General features: G+C 40.8%; 1 protein-coding gene across 1 annotated transcript in view; it reads left to right on the top strand.

The window, feature by feature from the left end:
• The first annotated feature begins 7,507 nt into the window (after positions 1-7,507).
• LOC139971520 (cornifelin homolog A-like) overlaps positions 7,508-10,836 on the top strand; it is a 91,306-nt gene continuing 87,977 nt past the window's right edge. Inside the window, exon 1 of the mRNA XM_071978078.1 lies at positions 7,508-7,743. The gene's annotated coding sequence lies outside the window, so the exon portion shown is untranslated. The remainder of the gene's footprint in view (positions 7,744-10,836) is intronic.

The raw sequence follows: 10,836 nt of genomic DNA, 5'->3' as shown, positions 1-10,836 counted from the left end.
GGGGTAGTGGGAGGGGGGCATTGGGACAGTTCAAGATGGTCAAAGGGGTGGTCGTCTAAAAAAGTTTGAGAAGCAGTGATCTATACAAACCAAATTTTTTATCAATCAAATGTGCCTCTAAAGTTTACTTAGTAGTTTTGATTGCAATATATATTTATTAATTATTTATTACATATGATATGAAACATTTGTCTCATTCTAAAATTATGCAATCACTTGATGACACATATCAAATTTCACTGCTTTGGGTTATTACAGTTTATTGAGGCATACAAGCATCCTACAATAGTCCTTAAACATTAGCAGCTTGACTGGCTGTAGCCCAGTATTTTGGCAAATTCCTGTACATGGTAAGCAGGTCTTGGGTCACCTCAAATTCCAACTGTCGATTGCTATTTTATCATAATACATTGTATAATTAATGAAATAACAATAAATTTTGAAAAAATTCATGTGTTATTATCTGTTCTTGCCTTCATTGCTGATATAATTTCGACCAATGATCATAAACTCATTTTTGCATTAACATAAAAATGATAAGAAACATAATATTTGCCAAAATATTTGCAATTCATCATTTCCCAGGGTTCTCCCAGTTTGGGTTTCCTCCATTGAGGTTGCCAGTTTGGTTTCCTTAAAGGGTCATCTAAGGTTACTCGTAATAACATATTTGATATCATCCTCTTCAACTGAGTGAAATGAAATATCAATATAAACGCATGTGTTCGAACTGCCGAGGAAACCGTGTTTACTTCGTGGATGTTTGTGGGCCTGTTTACTTCGTGGATGTTTGTGGACCCTTCTGTAAGAATCTTTGTTCTTAAATGTAAGATCCCAGATTCAGATCTCGGGTTTGGAAACCTTTGCGTTTTAACTGTATTTACGATACAAGTACATACAGTATATGAGTTGGTATTTCCAATTAGTTTGTTGCGTCTTGTGACGTCACATATTACAGACGCACCTGTACTAAAGAACACTTTCTACCATATGGGAACAATACCGTTCAGCAAGATCTAAATGTAACTTTCATGTCTGCCGCTGCCCCCATTATTCAAAGTAGAAGCAAAGAGGTTGGCAGCCACTATGCCCCCTCCCCCACTTTGTTCCTACGGCAATGAGTTTCCACCGTTTGGCAACTCGGATCAAAGCAGACCGACTCCAAACATGCAACGCATCAACAGTAATAGTGGCGCAAGTAGCATCCAAAATTCGGACAAGGGGCACAAGCTGGTGAGCATAGGCGTACGGGACCATTTCGATTTGGGGGGGGCAGAAACTTTTGTGCCCGAAAGTTCCCGTGACACTATCTAAGCGGAGCGCCACCATCGGTTGGCGCGTAGCGTACAAGAAATGTTTTGGCAAAAGATGCCTCTCAGATTGCCGGAAATGGCACTTCTGAGGCCTTGCAAGTTGCATCTAAACATTCTGTATTTTAAAATCTCACGTTTTAGAAATTTACACTTCCCAAAAAATTTGGTAAATTAGAAGAAGAAAAAATGGAAATAATCGAGCATCATAATGCTAAATGAAGAAAATCATTAGGCCTATATTAATATTAATGTCAGAAACCAAATAACAAAAACGCTCTCCACGGAATTGTCGGGCAAATAATTGAAAAAGATTCGGGCAAGCTACTGCATATTTATATTTTTTTTTTCCTCTTAGGCTGCCCGAATTTTTCAGGACTTTTGCCCGAATTTCTTGTCCTCTGGAAATTTTGGGGAGGGGACAGTCTGCCCCCTCCCCCTCCCCCTCCCCCCGCCTCGTACGCCTATGCTGGTGAGGTTATTCTTGAAATGTTATTGACTTTGGTGGATTTATAAAATAAAGACATGACAAGCATGGGCGGCGATCCTGGGGGGGATGGGGGGGATATATCCCCCCCATGAAAATGGGTGGAGGGGATGTAATACACCATATCCCCCCCACCAAATGCCAGGAATAAGAATATTTTCATGCCTTCATTTATGCATCATCGTGAATGTACGGCTCTTTTTAGCTTCATTTCTCGCCTATACCATAAACGCAGTGCGATCTTTTCAAATAAACCGTCTTTATAAAGCAAGAATAGTTGACTGTAGGCTTCATTGGCCCTATAACAACAAAATGTATTATTGCGCCCACGGTATTGATATAGTACATATGCACCCTCATAGTATTCATATAGGCCCTATAGTAGGCCTACACACGTACATGTTCCCTCGAACAGCTGAGAATCTCATGTTACCAGGGTAATGCTTAATTAGGGGCGTCGGAGCGGTTCGCCGGACCAATATTCACGGCGCCAAAAAAAAGGAAAAAAAAGTAGCACTAAGAAGAAAAAAAGGCAAAAAATAAAGAACCAAAATGAAAACATACTTCAAAATGTGTTTCAGAAGATTAATCGGGTACAAAAACAGACAAGGGAGAATGCACAGAAGAAAAGCTCGGGAAGTGCCATTTCCTGCAATCTGGGAGGCATTTTTTCAAAATTTTCTCCATTACGCTACGCGCCAACCAATGGTGGCGCGTAGCGTAGTTTGACCTTCCAAACGTCCCCCACCACCCCCCCCCCGATAATTATGGTAGATGGCCACACTCTGATCTTCCGTACCAATCCCAAATAGCTTCCGACGCCCCTGTTAATACACGTACGTTTCACCTGGATGCCCTAGCAATTGGTACCTAGGAATGTAACTATGTGTAATTGTGTATTGCATGTGTATAGGCCTATAATAGCCTGCATGAGGCCATTTTCTTCATCGAATAATATAAAGAGCTCTCTAACATTCTAACGTAGCGCCTGAAACAAGATTGAAAGGGGCAATTTTCCCAAAATAACACCCGAAACTAAAAAAAAAGTATTTTGGATCCTGATTATGAGATATTTCGGACATGAAATCCCTATTTTAAAGTTGGGTGTATGCCGCTTGGAGACCTCGGCAAGTGCCTTTTCCGGCCATCTAGAGGGTTTGTAAATCCCAAAATTTTCTTGTACGCTTCGCGCCAACTCATGGTGGCGCTACGCTTAGATAGTCAACAAGGTCATATCCCCCCCACTCGGAAGTACGGATCGCCGCCCATGATGACAAGTCTCTGACTTCACAACATATATTTTTACAAGGAAAACATAAATATAGCTAGAACGGAAATAAAAACTGAGAGACATCAGATAGGAATGTGAAGTAAAGCCACACGCATCGTGTACTGCATATATATAAATATATACAGGGGCGGATCCAGGGGGGGGCCGGGGGCCGGGCCCCCCCTTTTTGAAAATCCTGATTTGTTTTTACCGCGTTCGAGGGAAAGGGCCCCATGCGTGATCAGTGGCCTAGCTACGGGGGAATGGGGGGCCTAGGCCCCCCATGAAATAGGCTGGCCCCCACTGGCCCCCCACTGGGAATGAGGTAAAAAAAATGTTGTAAAAAAAATAAAAAATAAGTGCGATTCACTTATATTTTTTGTTCAATAATTTGGGAAATAGAGTTACACAATTATCTCGTCTGCATCTGGCAGAATAAGAATAATACAATATCTGTAGTAATCATGAGAATGGTCACACAGCATGGCATGGCAATGGTCGATGCGACGATTGCGACCATACACCACGAACCTTGTTGTGCTGCGCGATATCGATATCTGCTGAAAATATGTTCAGTGCTTCCACCTAGCGCAACAATCTATCAAAAGATTGGCTCCGTTTGTACTGAGCCGAGGTATCAGGTTTTCATATATTACCTTAAGTCAAATGAATATATGCAGGCGCGGATCCAGGGGGGCGGTCCAGGGGGTCCGGACCCCCCTGCTCTTGGCCAAAAAAAAAAAGACAGAAAAAAAAAGAGAGAAAAAAAATAATTAAATTAAACGTCAATATTAAACATGTAGGACGTCAGAAAAGCGGTTATCCTCACAAGTCATCCAGCTGTGTCTTTTCCGTCAAATATAGTGTGCACTCGTACTACACTTGCCAAAAATGCCTAACGATCTCAATTTTCCGACAGAAAAGTTTCAAAATTGAGGTGGTGTTCGATTTTTTTTGGGCGGTGAGGTTACAGAGCGGTAGGCTGCTAGGATGCGCTAACGATTTTTTCATGAGCAAACCCCTCACCCTTCCAGAATCCTGGATCCGGCCCTGCATCAAACAGTGGTGACGGAACGGGAGGGGATTGGGGGCTAAAGGCATTATGATTTTTGTATCATCTCACCTCATCTAATATGTATTACCATATTTCATAGATGAGTTTTTTTCTCATCAATTGAGAAATTGCAGACATGAGATCCATATTTTCAGGCTAGGTACATGCTGCTTAGAATACTCGGGAAGTGCCGTTTCCGGCCATCTGGGGGGTTTGTAAAGCCAAAAATTTTCTTGTACGCTCCGCGCCAACCGATGATGGCGCTCCGCTTAGATAGTCTTACGTTTGAGCGCGGCTGGACCAGTCAGACCCCCCCCCCCTGTCACAAATCCTGCATCCGCCCCTGATATGTCATTGAATATTCCCTAAAACAACTTTTTTATGCCCACGAAACTGTCGAAACATGATTTTCACTACTGGTAGAGATATAAAATGTTGGGAATTCTGAAATTCCTGCAAACATGCGGTTGTGCCTGTTCAATACTCACTACTGTATCGTATTTTTTGTAAGATACATTTGCAAAAAGAGTACACCATCATTCTGATAAAGTGAAGGTGAGGGGGCACTCTGACTGCATCAATAGTCTCCATCTGGAAGGGGACATCCAAGATGAAATGGCCTGGAGTAGCCTGGTAAAAAGTAGTTTGCATCACCACCTACTCCCCAAAGACGTAAATCCCAGCTCATTGCTCGAAATTGCAAATATATGCCCGGCAAACCATGAATACATGATTTATTGGAAATAAATTTTACTCCAAACTTTCACGAAAAGTAGCACCAGATTGCACCGAGGACCTCCATATTTTGTGAAATTTTCCAAAGGGGAGGGGGCACCCACTCCCCTTAGACCCCTCCCCAGGACGACGATTAGGCATTTCCCATCTGGGCCCCCCCCCCCTTCGGCGAAATCCTGGATCCGCCACTGATATATATATCAATGGTTGGAGACCTCTGATTGGTCTATTCGAATTACAAATGTGCTTCGCAAGCACTCATTTGTCGATTAGAAGATACTCATTTACAAGGTTCTTCCGAATAATTTACCTGTTGGCCGCCATGCACTGCAGATATTCGAATTACAATAACTGAAAGATTTCTTATGTCGTAAGTTTGACTTTAGTACCTCGTACATTTTCTCAAGATTATTTTCCAGATTTAAACATACGGTAATGCAAACGATTCGTACAGCTGTGTGTGACTTAATACTGCCATGGCCATCGACTGTCTGTATTGTCACAAAATATTCTCAGGATATGTTAACAGGAAGGGACGTCACTTGATTTTACTTTTACTTTCACTTTTACAAATTTACTTACACAGGCTGGTTGTTTTAAATAGGCAGTTTGCCAACAGTTTTCTTTCATTTATTAAAATATCAGATAGGCTATAAATAAAATAAAGATATTTCCGGGGCCGTATCCTGACTAGAATCCCAAGCAGGGCAGTTGGGGAACATCGAGCAACACGTATCGTCCAAATGTTACATAGTGGTGTTTTTTTTTCTATGCGTATAAACCATGGACTTTGGTAAAAACTGTTTAGTATGTGCCAGTGGGCCATTTAACAAAGGGACCGTCATCACACTATCTAAGCGGAGCGCCTCCATCTGTTGGCGCGCAGCGAGCACTGAAGAAAATGTTTGCCAAAAATGCCTTCTAGATTACCGACAATGGCACTTCCCATGCCTTTTAAGTTGCATCTAAACATTCTTAATTAAAAGAACTCACGCAGGTTGAATCTTAGGAACTCTCAGTATATATACGTTGACTGTTATAGTCTAACCAAACTTGCGAAAACCAATACAAACGCACGGTCATCCTATAGAATCTTGATGTTGCACACTATACTAACTAATGAAATCAGAAAACAATGATGACGATCAGTTTGGTAAAGCCAACTGACTGCACATAACTACTGAACTAGAACTTGAGGTATAATGAGTAACATGGTTATAACAACAACATAACTAGCAGCGTAACACCCAGTCTCAAAACGCCTATGAAAATATCTCAAAACACTTAAACTATCATGAGTGGCATTGCTAACCAAACTGAATGCACAATTCTATATAACATATGAAATATAATATACTGGAAATGAGATTAGCGAATGCTGCGAGCGTTCAATATCTGTTGGCGTAGCATATAGCACGAGTGCTGTATGGGTGCGGTTCCTCATTTAATTTACGCTATAAATGAAATCTGTAATTCTTATTTTAACCCAATTGTAAAGTTCTATGTGTATTCGGGGGATTGATCAGATGCGAATAAAACGTTAATAGCTATTAATTTCATAGCACAATGTTTTAACTCCCTTTAGGAGATACACGAGTCATTATGAACCTGATAGGCCTAGCTGGTACATGATTCAGTCACTAAACCTGTGGGGAGGGGGGACATTTGACATTGTGTACTACCCCGCCCTTCAGAACGTGGGGGGACATTGGTTAATCAATGGCTTAGGAAGCTATCATTTGTGAGGGAACAGGAAAATTTACATGCAGGTCTAACACAAAAACGTTTTTAAAACGTTATTCAAATGTTTCGTCTTTTGTTTTGACAACGTTATTTGTGGTGTAATAAATATGTGACGAAAACGTTTTCAGGCTATTATTTCAAAACATTGTTTCGTTAAAACATTGAATATAACATTAATATCTCATAAAAACGTTATGCCGACGTTTTTATAACACCACATTTAACGTTATCAAAACATATTTTAGAGGCTCTTTTCAAAACGTTATGATAACGTTTTGTGTTTGCTGGTACCGTGGTCCAGATTGAACATTGGAAATATCAACTATTGATTTCAAAATGCTCCAAATGTTTATTTGTTCTCATTATTTCGATTTTCTTACACCGAAGTTTCGACTTCTCATACCGAAGTTTCCACTTCTTAGACCGAAATTTCTACTTCTTATACCGAGATTGTGAACACTAATTCTTTTCCTTAACTTTTGGCTATTTCATACCAAAATTTAACTACCAGAAATTTCAACTGGCTTTGTTGCTTAGTTCCATATTTTTCTTGACTTACTTTTTACTGAAGCTCGAAAACTGGATGGATTATAACAGTGCATGAAACGAACTTTTCATCGAATAAATTCAAATTTACCGTATCCAGCTGAATGCTCCAGTGATGTAACCTAGATTGTCGTGTGATGTAAGTTATCAAAATAATCTAGGAGCCGGGAAACAGCTAACAGACTCCTACGCCACGCCTACGTTTCAAAGGGGTTTCCCCTTACTCTGGCGAAGTTGAATCGGTATGTTTACATATTTAGGCCTACGATTTTATTGAGGACAAAGGCCCTCTTATCTCTGTAAACTCGTGACAGCCGAGCTGTATTTGTCTGTTAAGTAATTTCCTTTTCGTACTGATCAATAAGTGTTGAGCAGTGAATAGCTATTTATAACTCTTGACGTGTAATGCTATAGTCATTGTCACAATATCCACACATACGATATTTACTGTTCGTTGAGACCAATGCACACTCTTCTCAGTATACGTATTTTATACAGACTCAATTGCACGTTGAATATACATCAATACGAAACCGGTGAAGATTAGTCTCGAACTGTAGCAGATTGTGAAGACTACAAGTTTTGATTGCGTACACAGGTGAGTTGTGCAATAAGTATCAGCACTGTATGATAAGAACGAGTGCAGACAGTAGGAAGGTCTAAAGGCCTATGATTTTTTGACAAAATTGACCTTTTTTGCTTCAGTTAGCCTGTTTAGTCTTTGTGCCATCTATCAACAATTAGTTTTATGCTCGATGATTATAGTGCATCGGCCTGCACAGCTCTGCCTGCAGTATAAACTGATATTTCGCTTAGTATTCCAATTGTTATAGAGTCCTCAGTACCCATGAGTCTCTCTATTTTTGCCATCCATTGGAATGGTATTTTATTTTAAAGAGAATTGAGCCAACATAGAGCCTCTGAACAGAAGCCAAACTCTCAACTAGAGAACCTTTTCATAGAGACTGTAAACGTATATATGACGATGTTATGAAACTTGGGTACCAATTGACTGCGGTACAGCGTTTTCAAAATACCACTAATATAGTTACAGTAGTACACATCGGGGCTTTAGTTACGTTAGTTGTTTTATTCCTTTTCTTTTTCCTACAGCCATGCAGGTTTTTGTCATAGAAAAGGGTAGCCTTAAATTGTTCAGTCAACTTGAACGAAATCTTATTACTAGCTAGAGTACCATAGTTTGGGCCGAGTTACCTTGAATGAATTACTGTATAATCAGGCGCGTAGCCAGGAATTTGCCAAGGGAGGGGCGAAACTGTAGATTCGGAATTGCAAACTATCTAAGCGTAGCGCCACCATGATTGGAGCGAAGCGTACAAGAAAATTTTGGCTGAAAATGCCTCCAAGACAAGGGCGGCGGAAGCACTTTTAATCTGGGGGGGCACCGATATCAAAGGGCACTTTGCAGAAATTTGATTGGACTGATGCAGCCTTATATTTAGTACCCTTTATAACTCTTATTGTACTAACTTATTTGCGTATACACATCACTCCATCAACATCCTGCCCCCCCCCCCCCCCCTCAAGGAAAATATGCATACTAGCACTGCAATATCCAATGTGCAAATTGGGAAACAAGGAACAAGTTTTCTTTTGAGACAAAATGAGGTGAAAACATGCTAGTTGCTAATGTAGGAATCTTCCGAATTAGAGTTTATTTCTTGTTAATATCTTAACCAATTTTTTCCATTCGAAATAGCTTGAGTTTGACCCACAGAAATTCATTAAAAGTCAGGGGTGTAGCCAAGAATTGCAAAGTTGTATGCACGACTATCTGAGCGGAGCGCCACCATCGGTTGGCGCGGAGCGTACAACAAATTTTTTGGTTTTACAAACCCCTCAGATGGCCGGAAACGGCCCTTCCCGAGTGTTCATTCTGGTTCCCTGGCCTCTTGCTTACTTGAGACACCTCAATTTTTATGTAGAAAAAGGGCACATTTTTAACCTGAGGAAAAGTGGGGGGCACGTGCCCCCTGTGCCCCCCCCCCGGTTCCGCCGCCCTTGCTCCAAGATCGCAGGAAATGGCACTTCCCAGGCCTTGTAAGTTGCATCTTAGCATTCTGCCCCCTTCGCCCCCCCCCCCCCCCTTGGCTACGCGCCTGTGTATAATTATAACAATAATTTAGTGGTTTGAAAGGGACCATTTAAGATCTTTTAACTCCTCGAGTGTGATTTTCTCCTCTTTAATCCGTATTCGCCTTCAATATGTTTTCCGAGTGACTAACCATCGTAATAGCGACATATGTGATACCTCCATGCTGCACGGGTCCACCGTCTAACCATTAGTTGAAGGTAGTTATTAGTTGCACCATATAGGCCTACATTTATACTCGGAACTGCCGTACCGTGCAGTCACTATACCCCTCAATCTTCAAGGTGAAATCAATATGTGCGTTTAAGAAATTGTTTGGCGCTTATTAGAGCTATAGTGTGGTCTTCTGAAATGTGACATAGCCCAACAGAATATGGAGACAATATCGTCTCGACGACAGGGCATCAAATACTTACATTGACTCAGTGAGACGGAAATGAATTTGATGGTGGCAGTGAAATTTGTGCTGCATGCTTTACATTAGTGACCATTATCAGACTCAGTTATAGCATATTTTGGAAGGTGCCAAGATGCAAAATGGTGCTATATATTGCAACTTTGGAAACAATGTTGAAGAATTGTCAACTGTTTAGGTAGCACCATATGTAGACGTTGCGTATGTATGTACTGTATATACAGATATATTTCTAATATTCTGTCTTTTAGTGAATCCCCTAGAATTTGGTATGGGGGACGGGCGGGCTTTACTCCCCCCTAAACAAGGGCGTAGGAACCGGGGGTGGGGCTGGGGGAGCCAGCCCCCCCCCCAGTGAAAAATGTGGAGGGGCGGAAGTATCATTCCGCCCCCCCCCCCCGCTTCGCAAGTCAGAAAACCCCTTTTTCATTTCCAAATGAGAAAAAAATCTCATTTGGAGCACCAAATTGCATCTAAGGCCAGGTGAAAATGCAAGATTATATACAAAATGGAGTGGGTGGGTTGAAGTGTGCTATATTGCACCAAATTGCATCTGAGGCCACCTGGAAATGCAAAAAAATTCCAAAGGGGAGGGGGACACTAAGACTTTAACTCTTTAAGTCTTTGATCCATTTGATATATGAACCACGAGGTCAACGTCTATATTGGCAATATGTTTTGATCATTTAACTTGATAATTTGATGTGATAACTGCCTAACGGATTGCGTTATGATGACTTTCAATGCGTAAACTATGGCTTAATTTATATAGGCTAAAGTTAAATCAACATTTCTTCCAAAGGCCCGGATATATTATGACTTTCGAATGATACTTGGGTATAGATGCAATCAGAGCATGATTCCAAAAATCTGACATTTATGAAAACTTGCACAATGTTAAGAAATTAAGCGCCACGGATCATTTCTTTCATATATCATCAGCGGCATTCGAGGCATAAAGTATTCACATGTCGGATTCTTCCATTTATTTATCAGGGGTTTTACGGCAAAAAAAAGGTTGTTTTATCATTCTCTGATTTTACTATAATTTGATATATCGACACATTACATCCAAACTTAGTTTAATCAATGGATTACAGCTAGTCAGATAGTTTCACACAATGACAGAGTCACCTTGGTGTTTCATCGTTCTCATAGCGTAT

The sequence above is a fragment of the Apostichopus japonicus genome, chromosome 8 (genome assembly GCF_037975245.1).
Source record: "Apostichopus japonicus isolate 1M-3 chromosome 8, ASM3797524v1, whole genome shotgun sequence".
NCBI classification, from domain to species: Eukaryota; Metazoa; Echinodermata; class Holothuroidea; order Aspidochirotida; family Stichopodidae; genus Apostichopus; species Apostichopus japonicus.
This window is presented reverse-complemented; position numbering and strand designations above follow the sequence as displayed.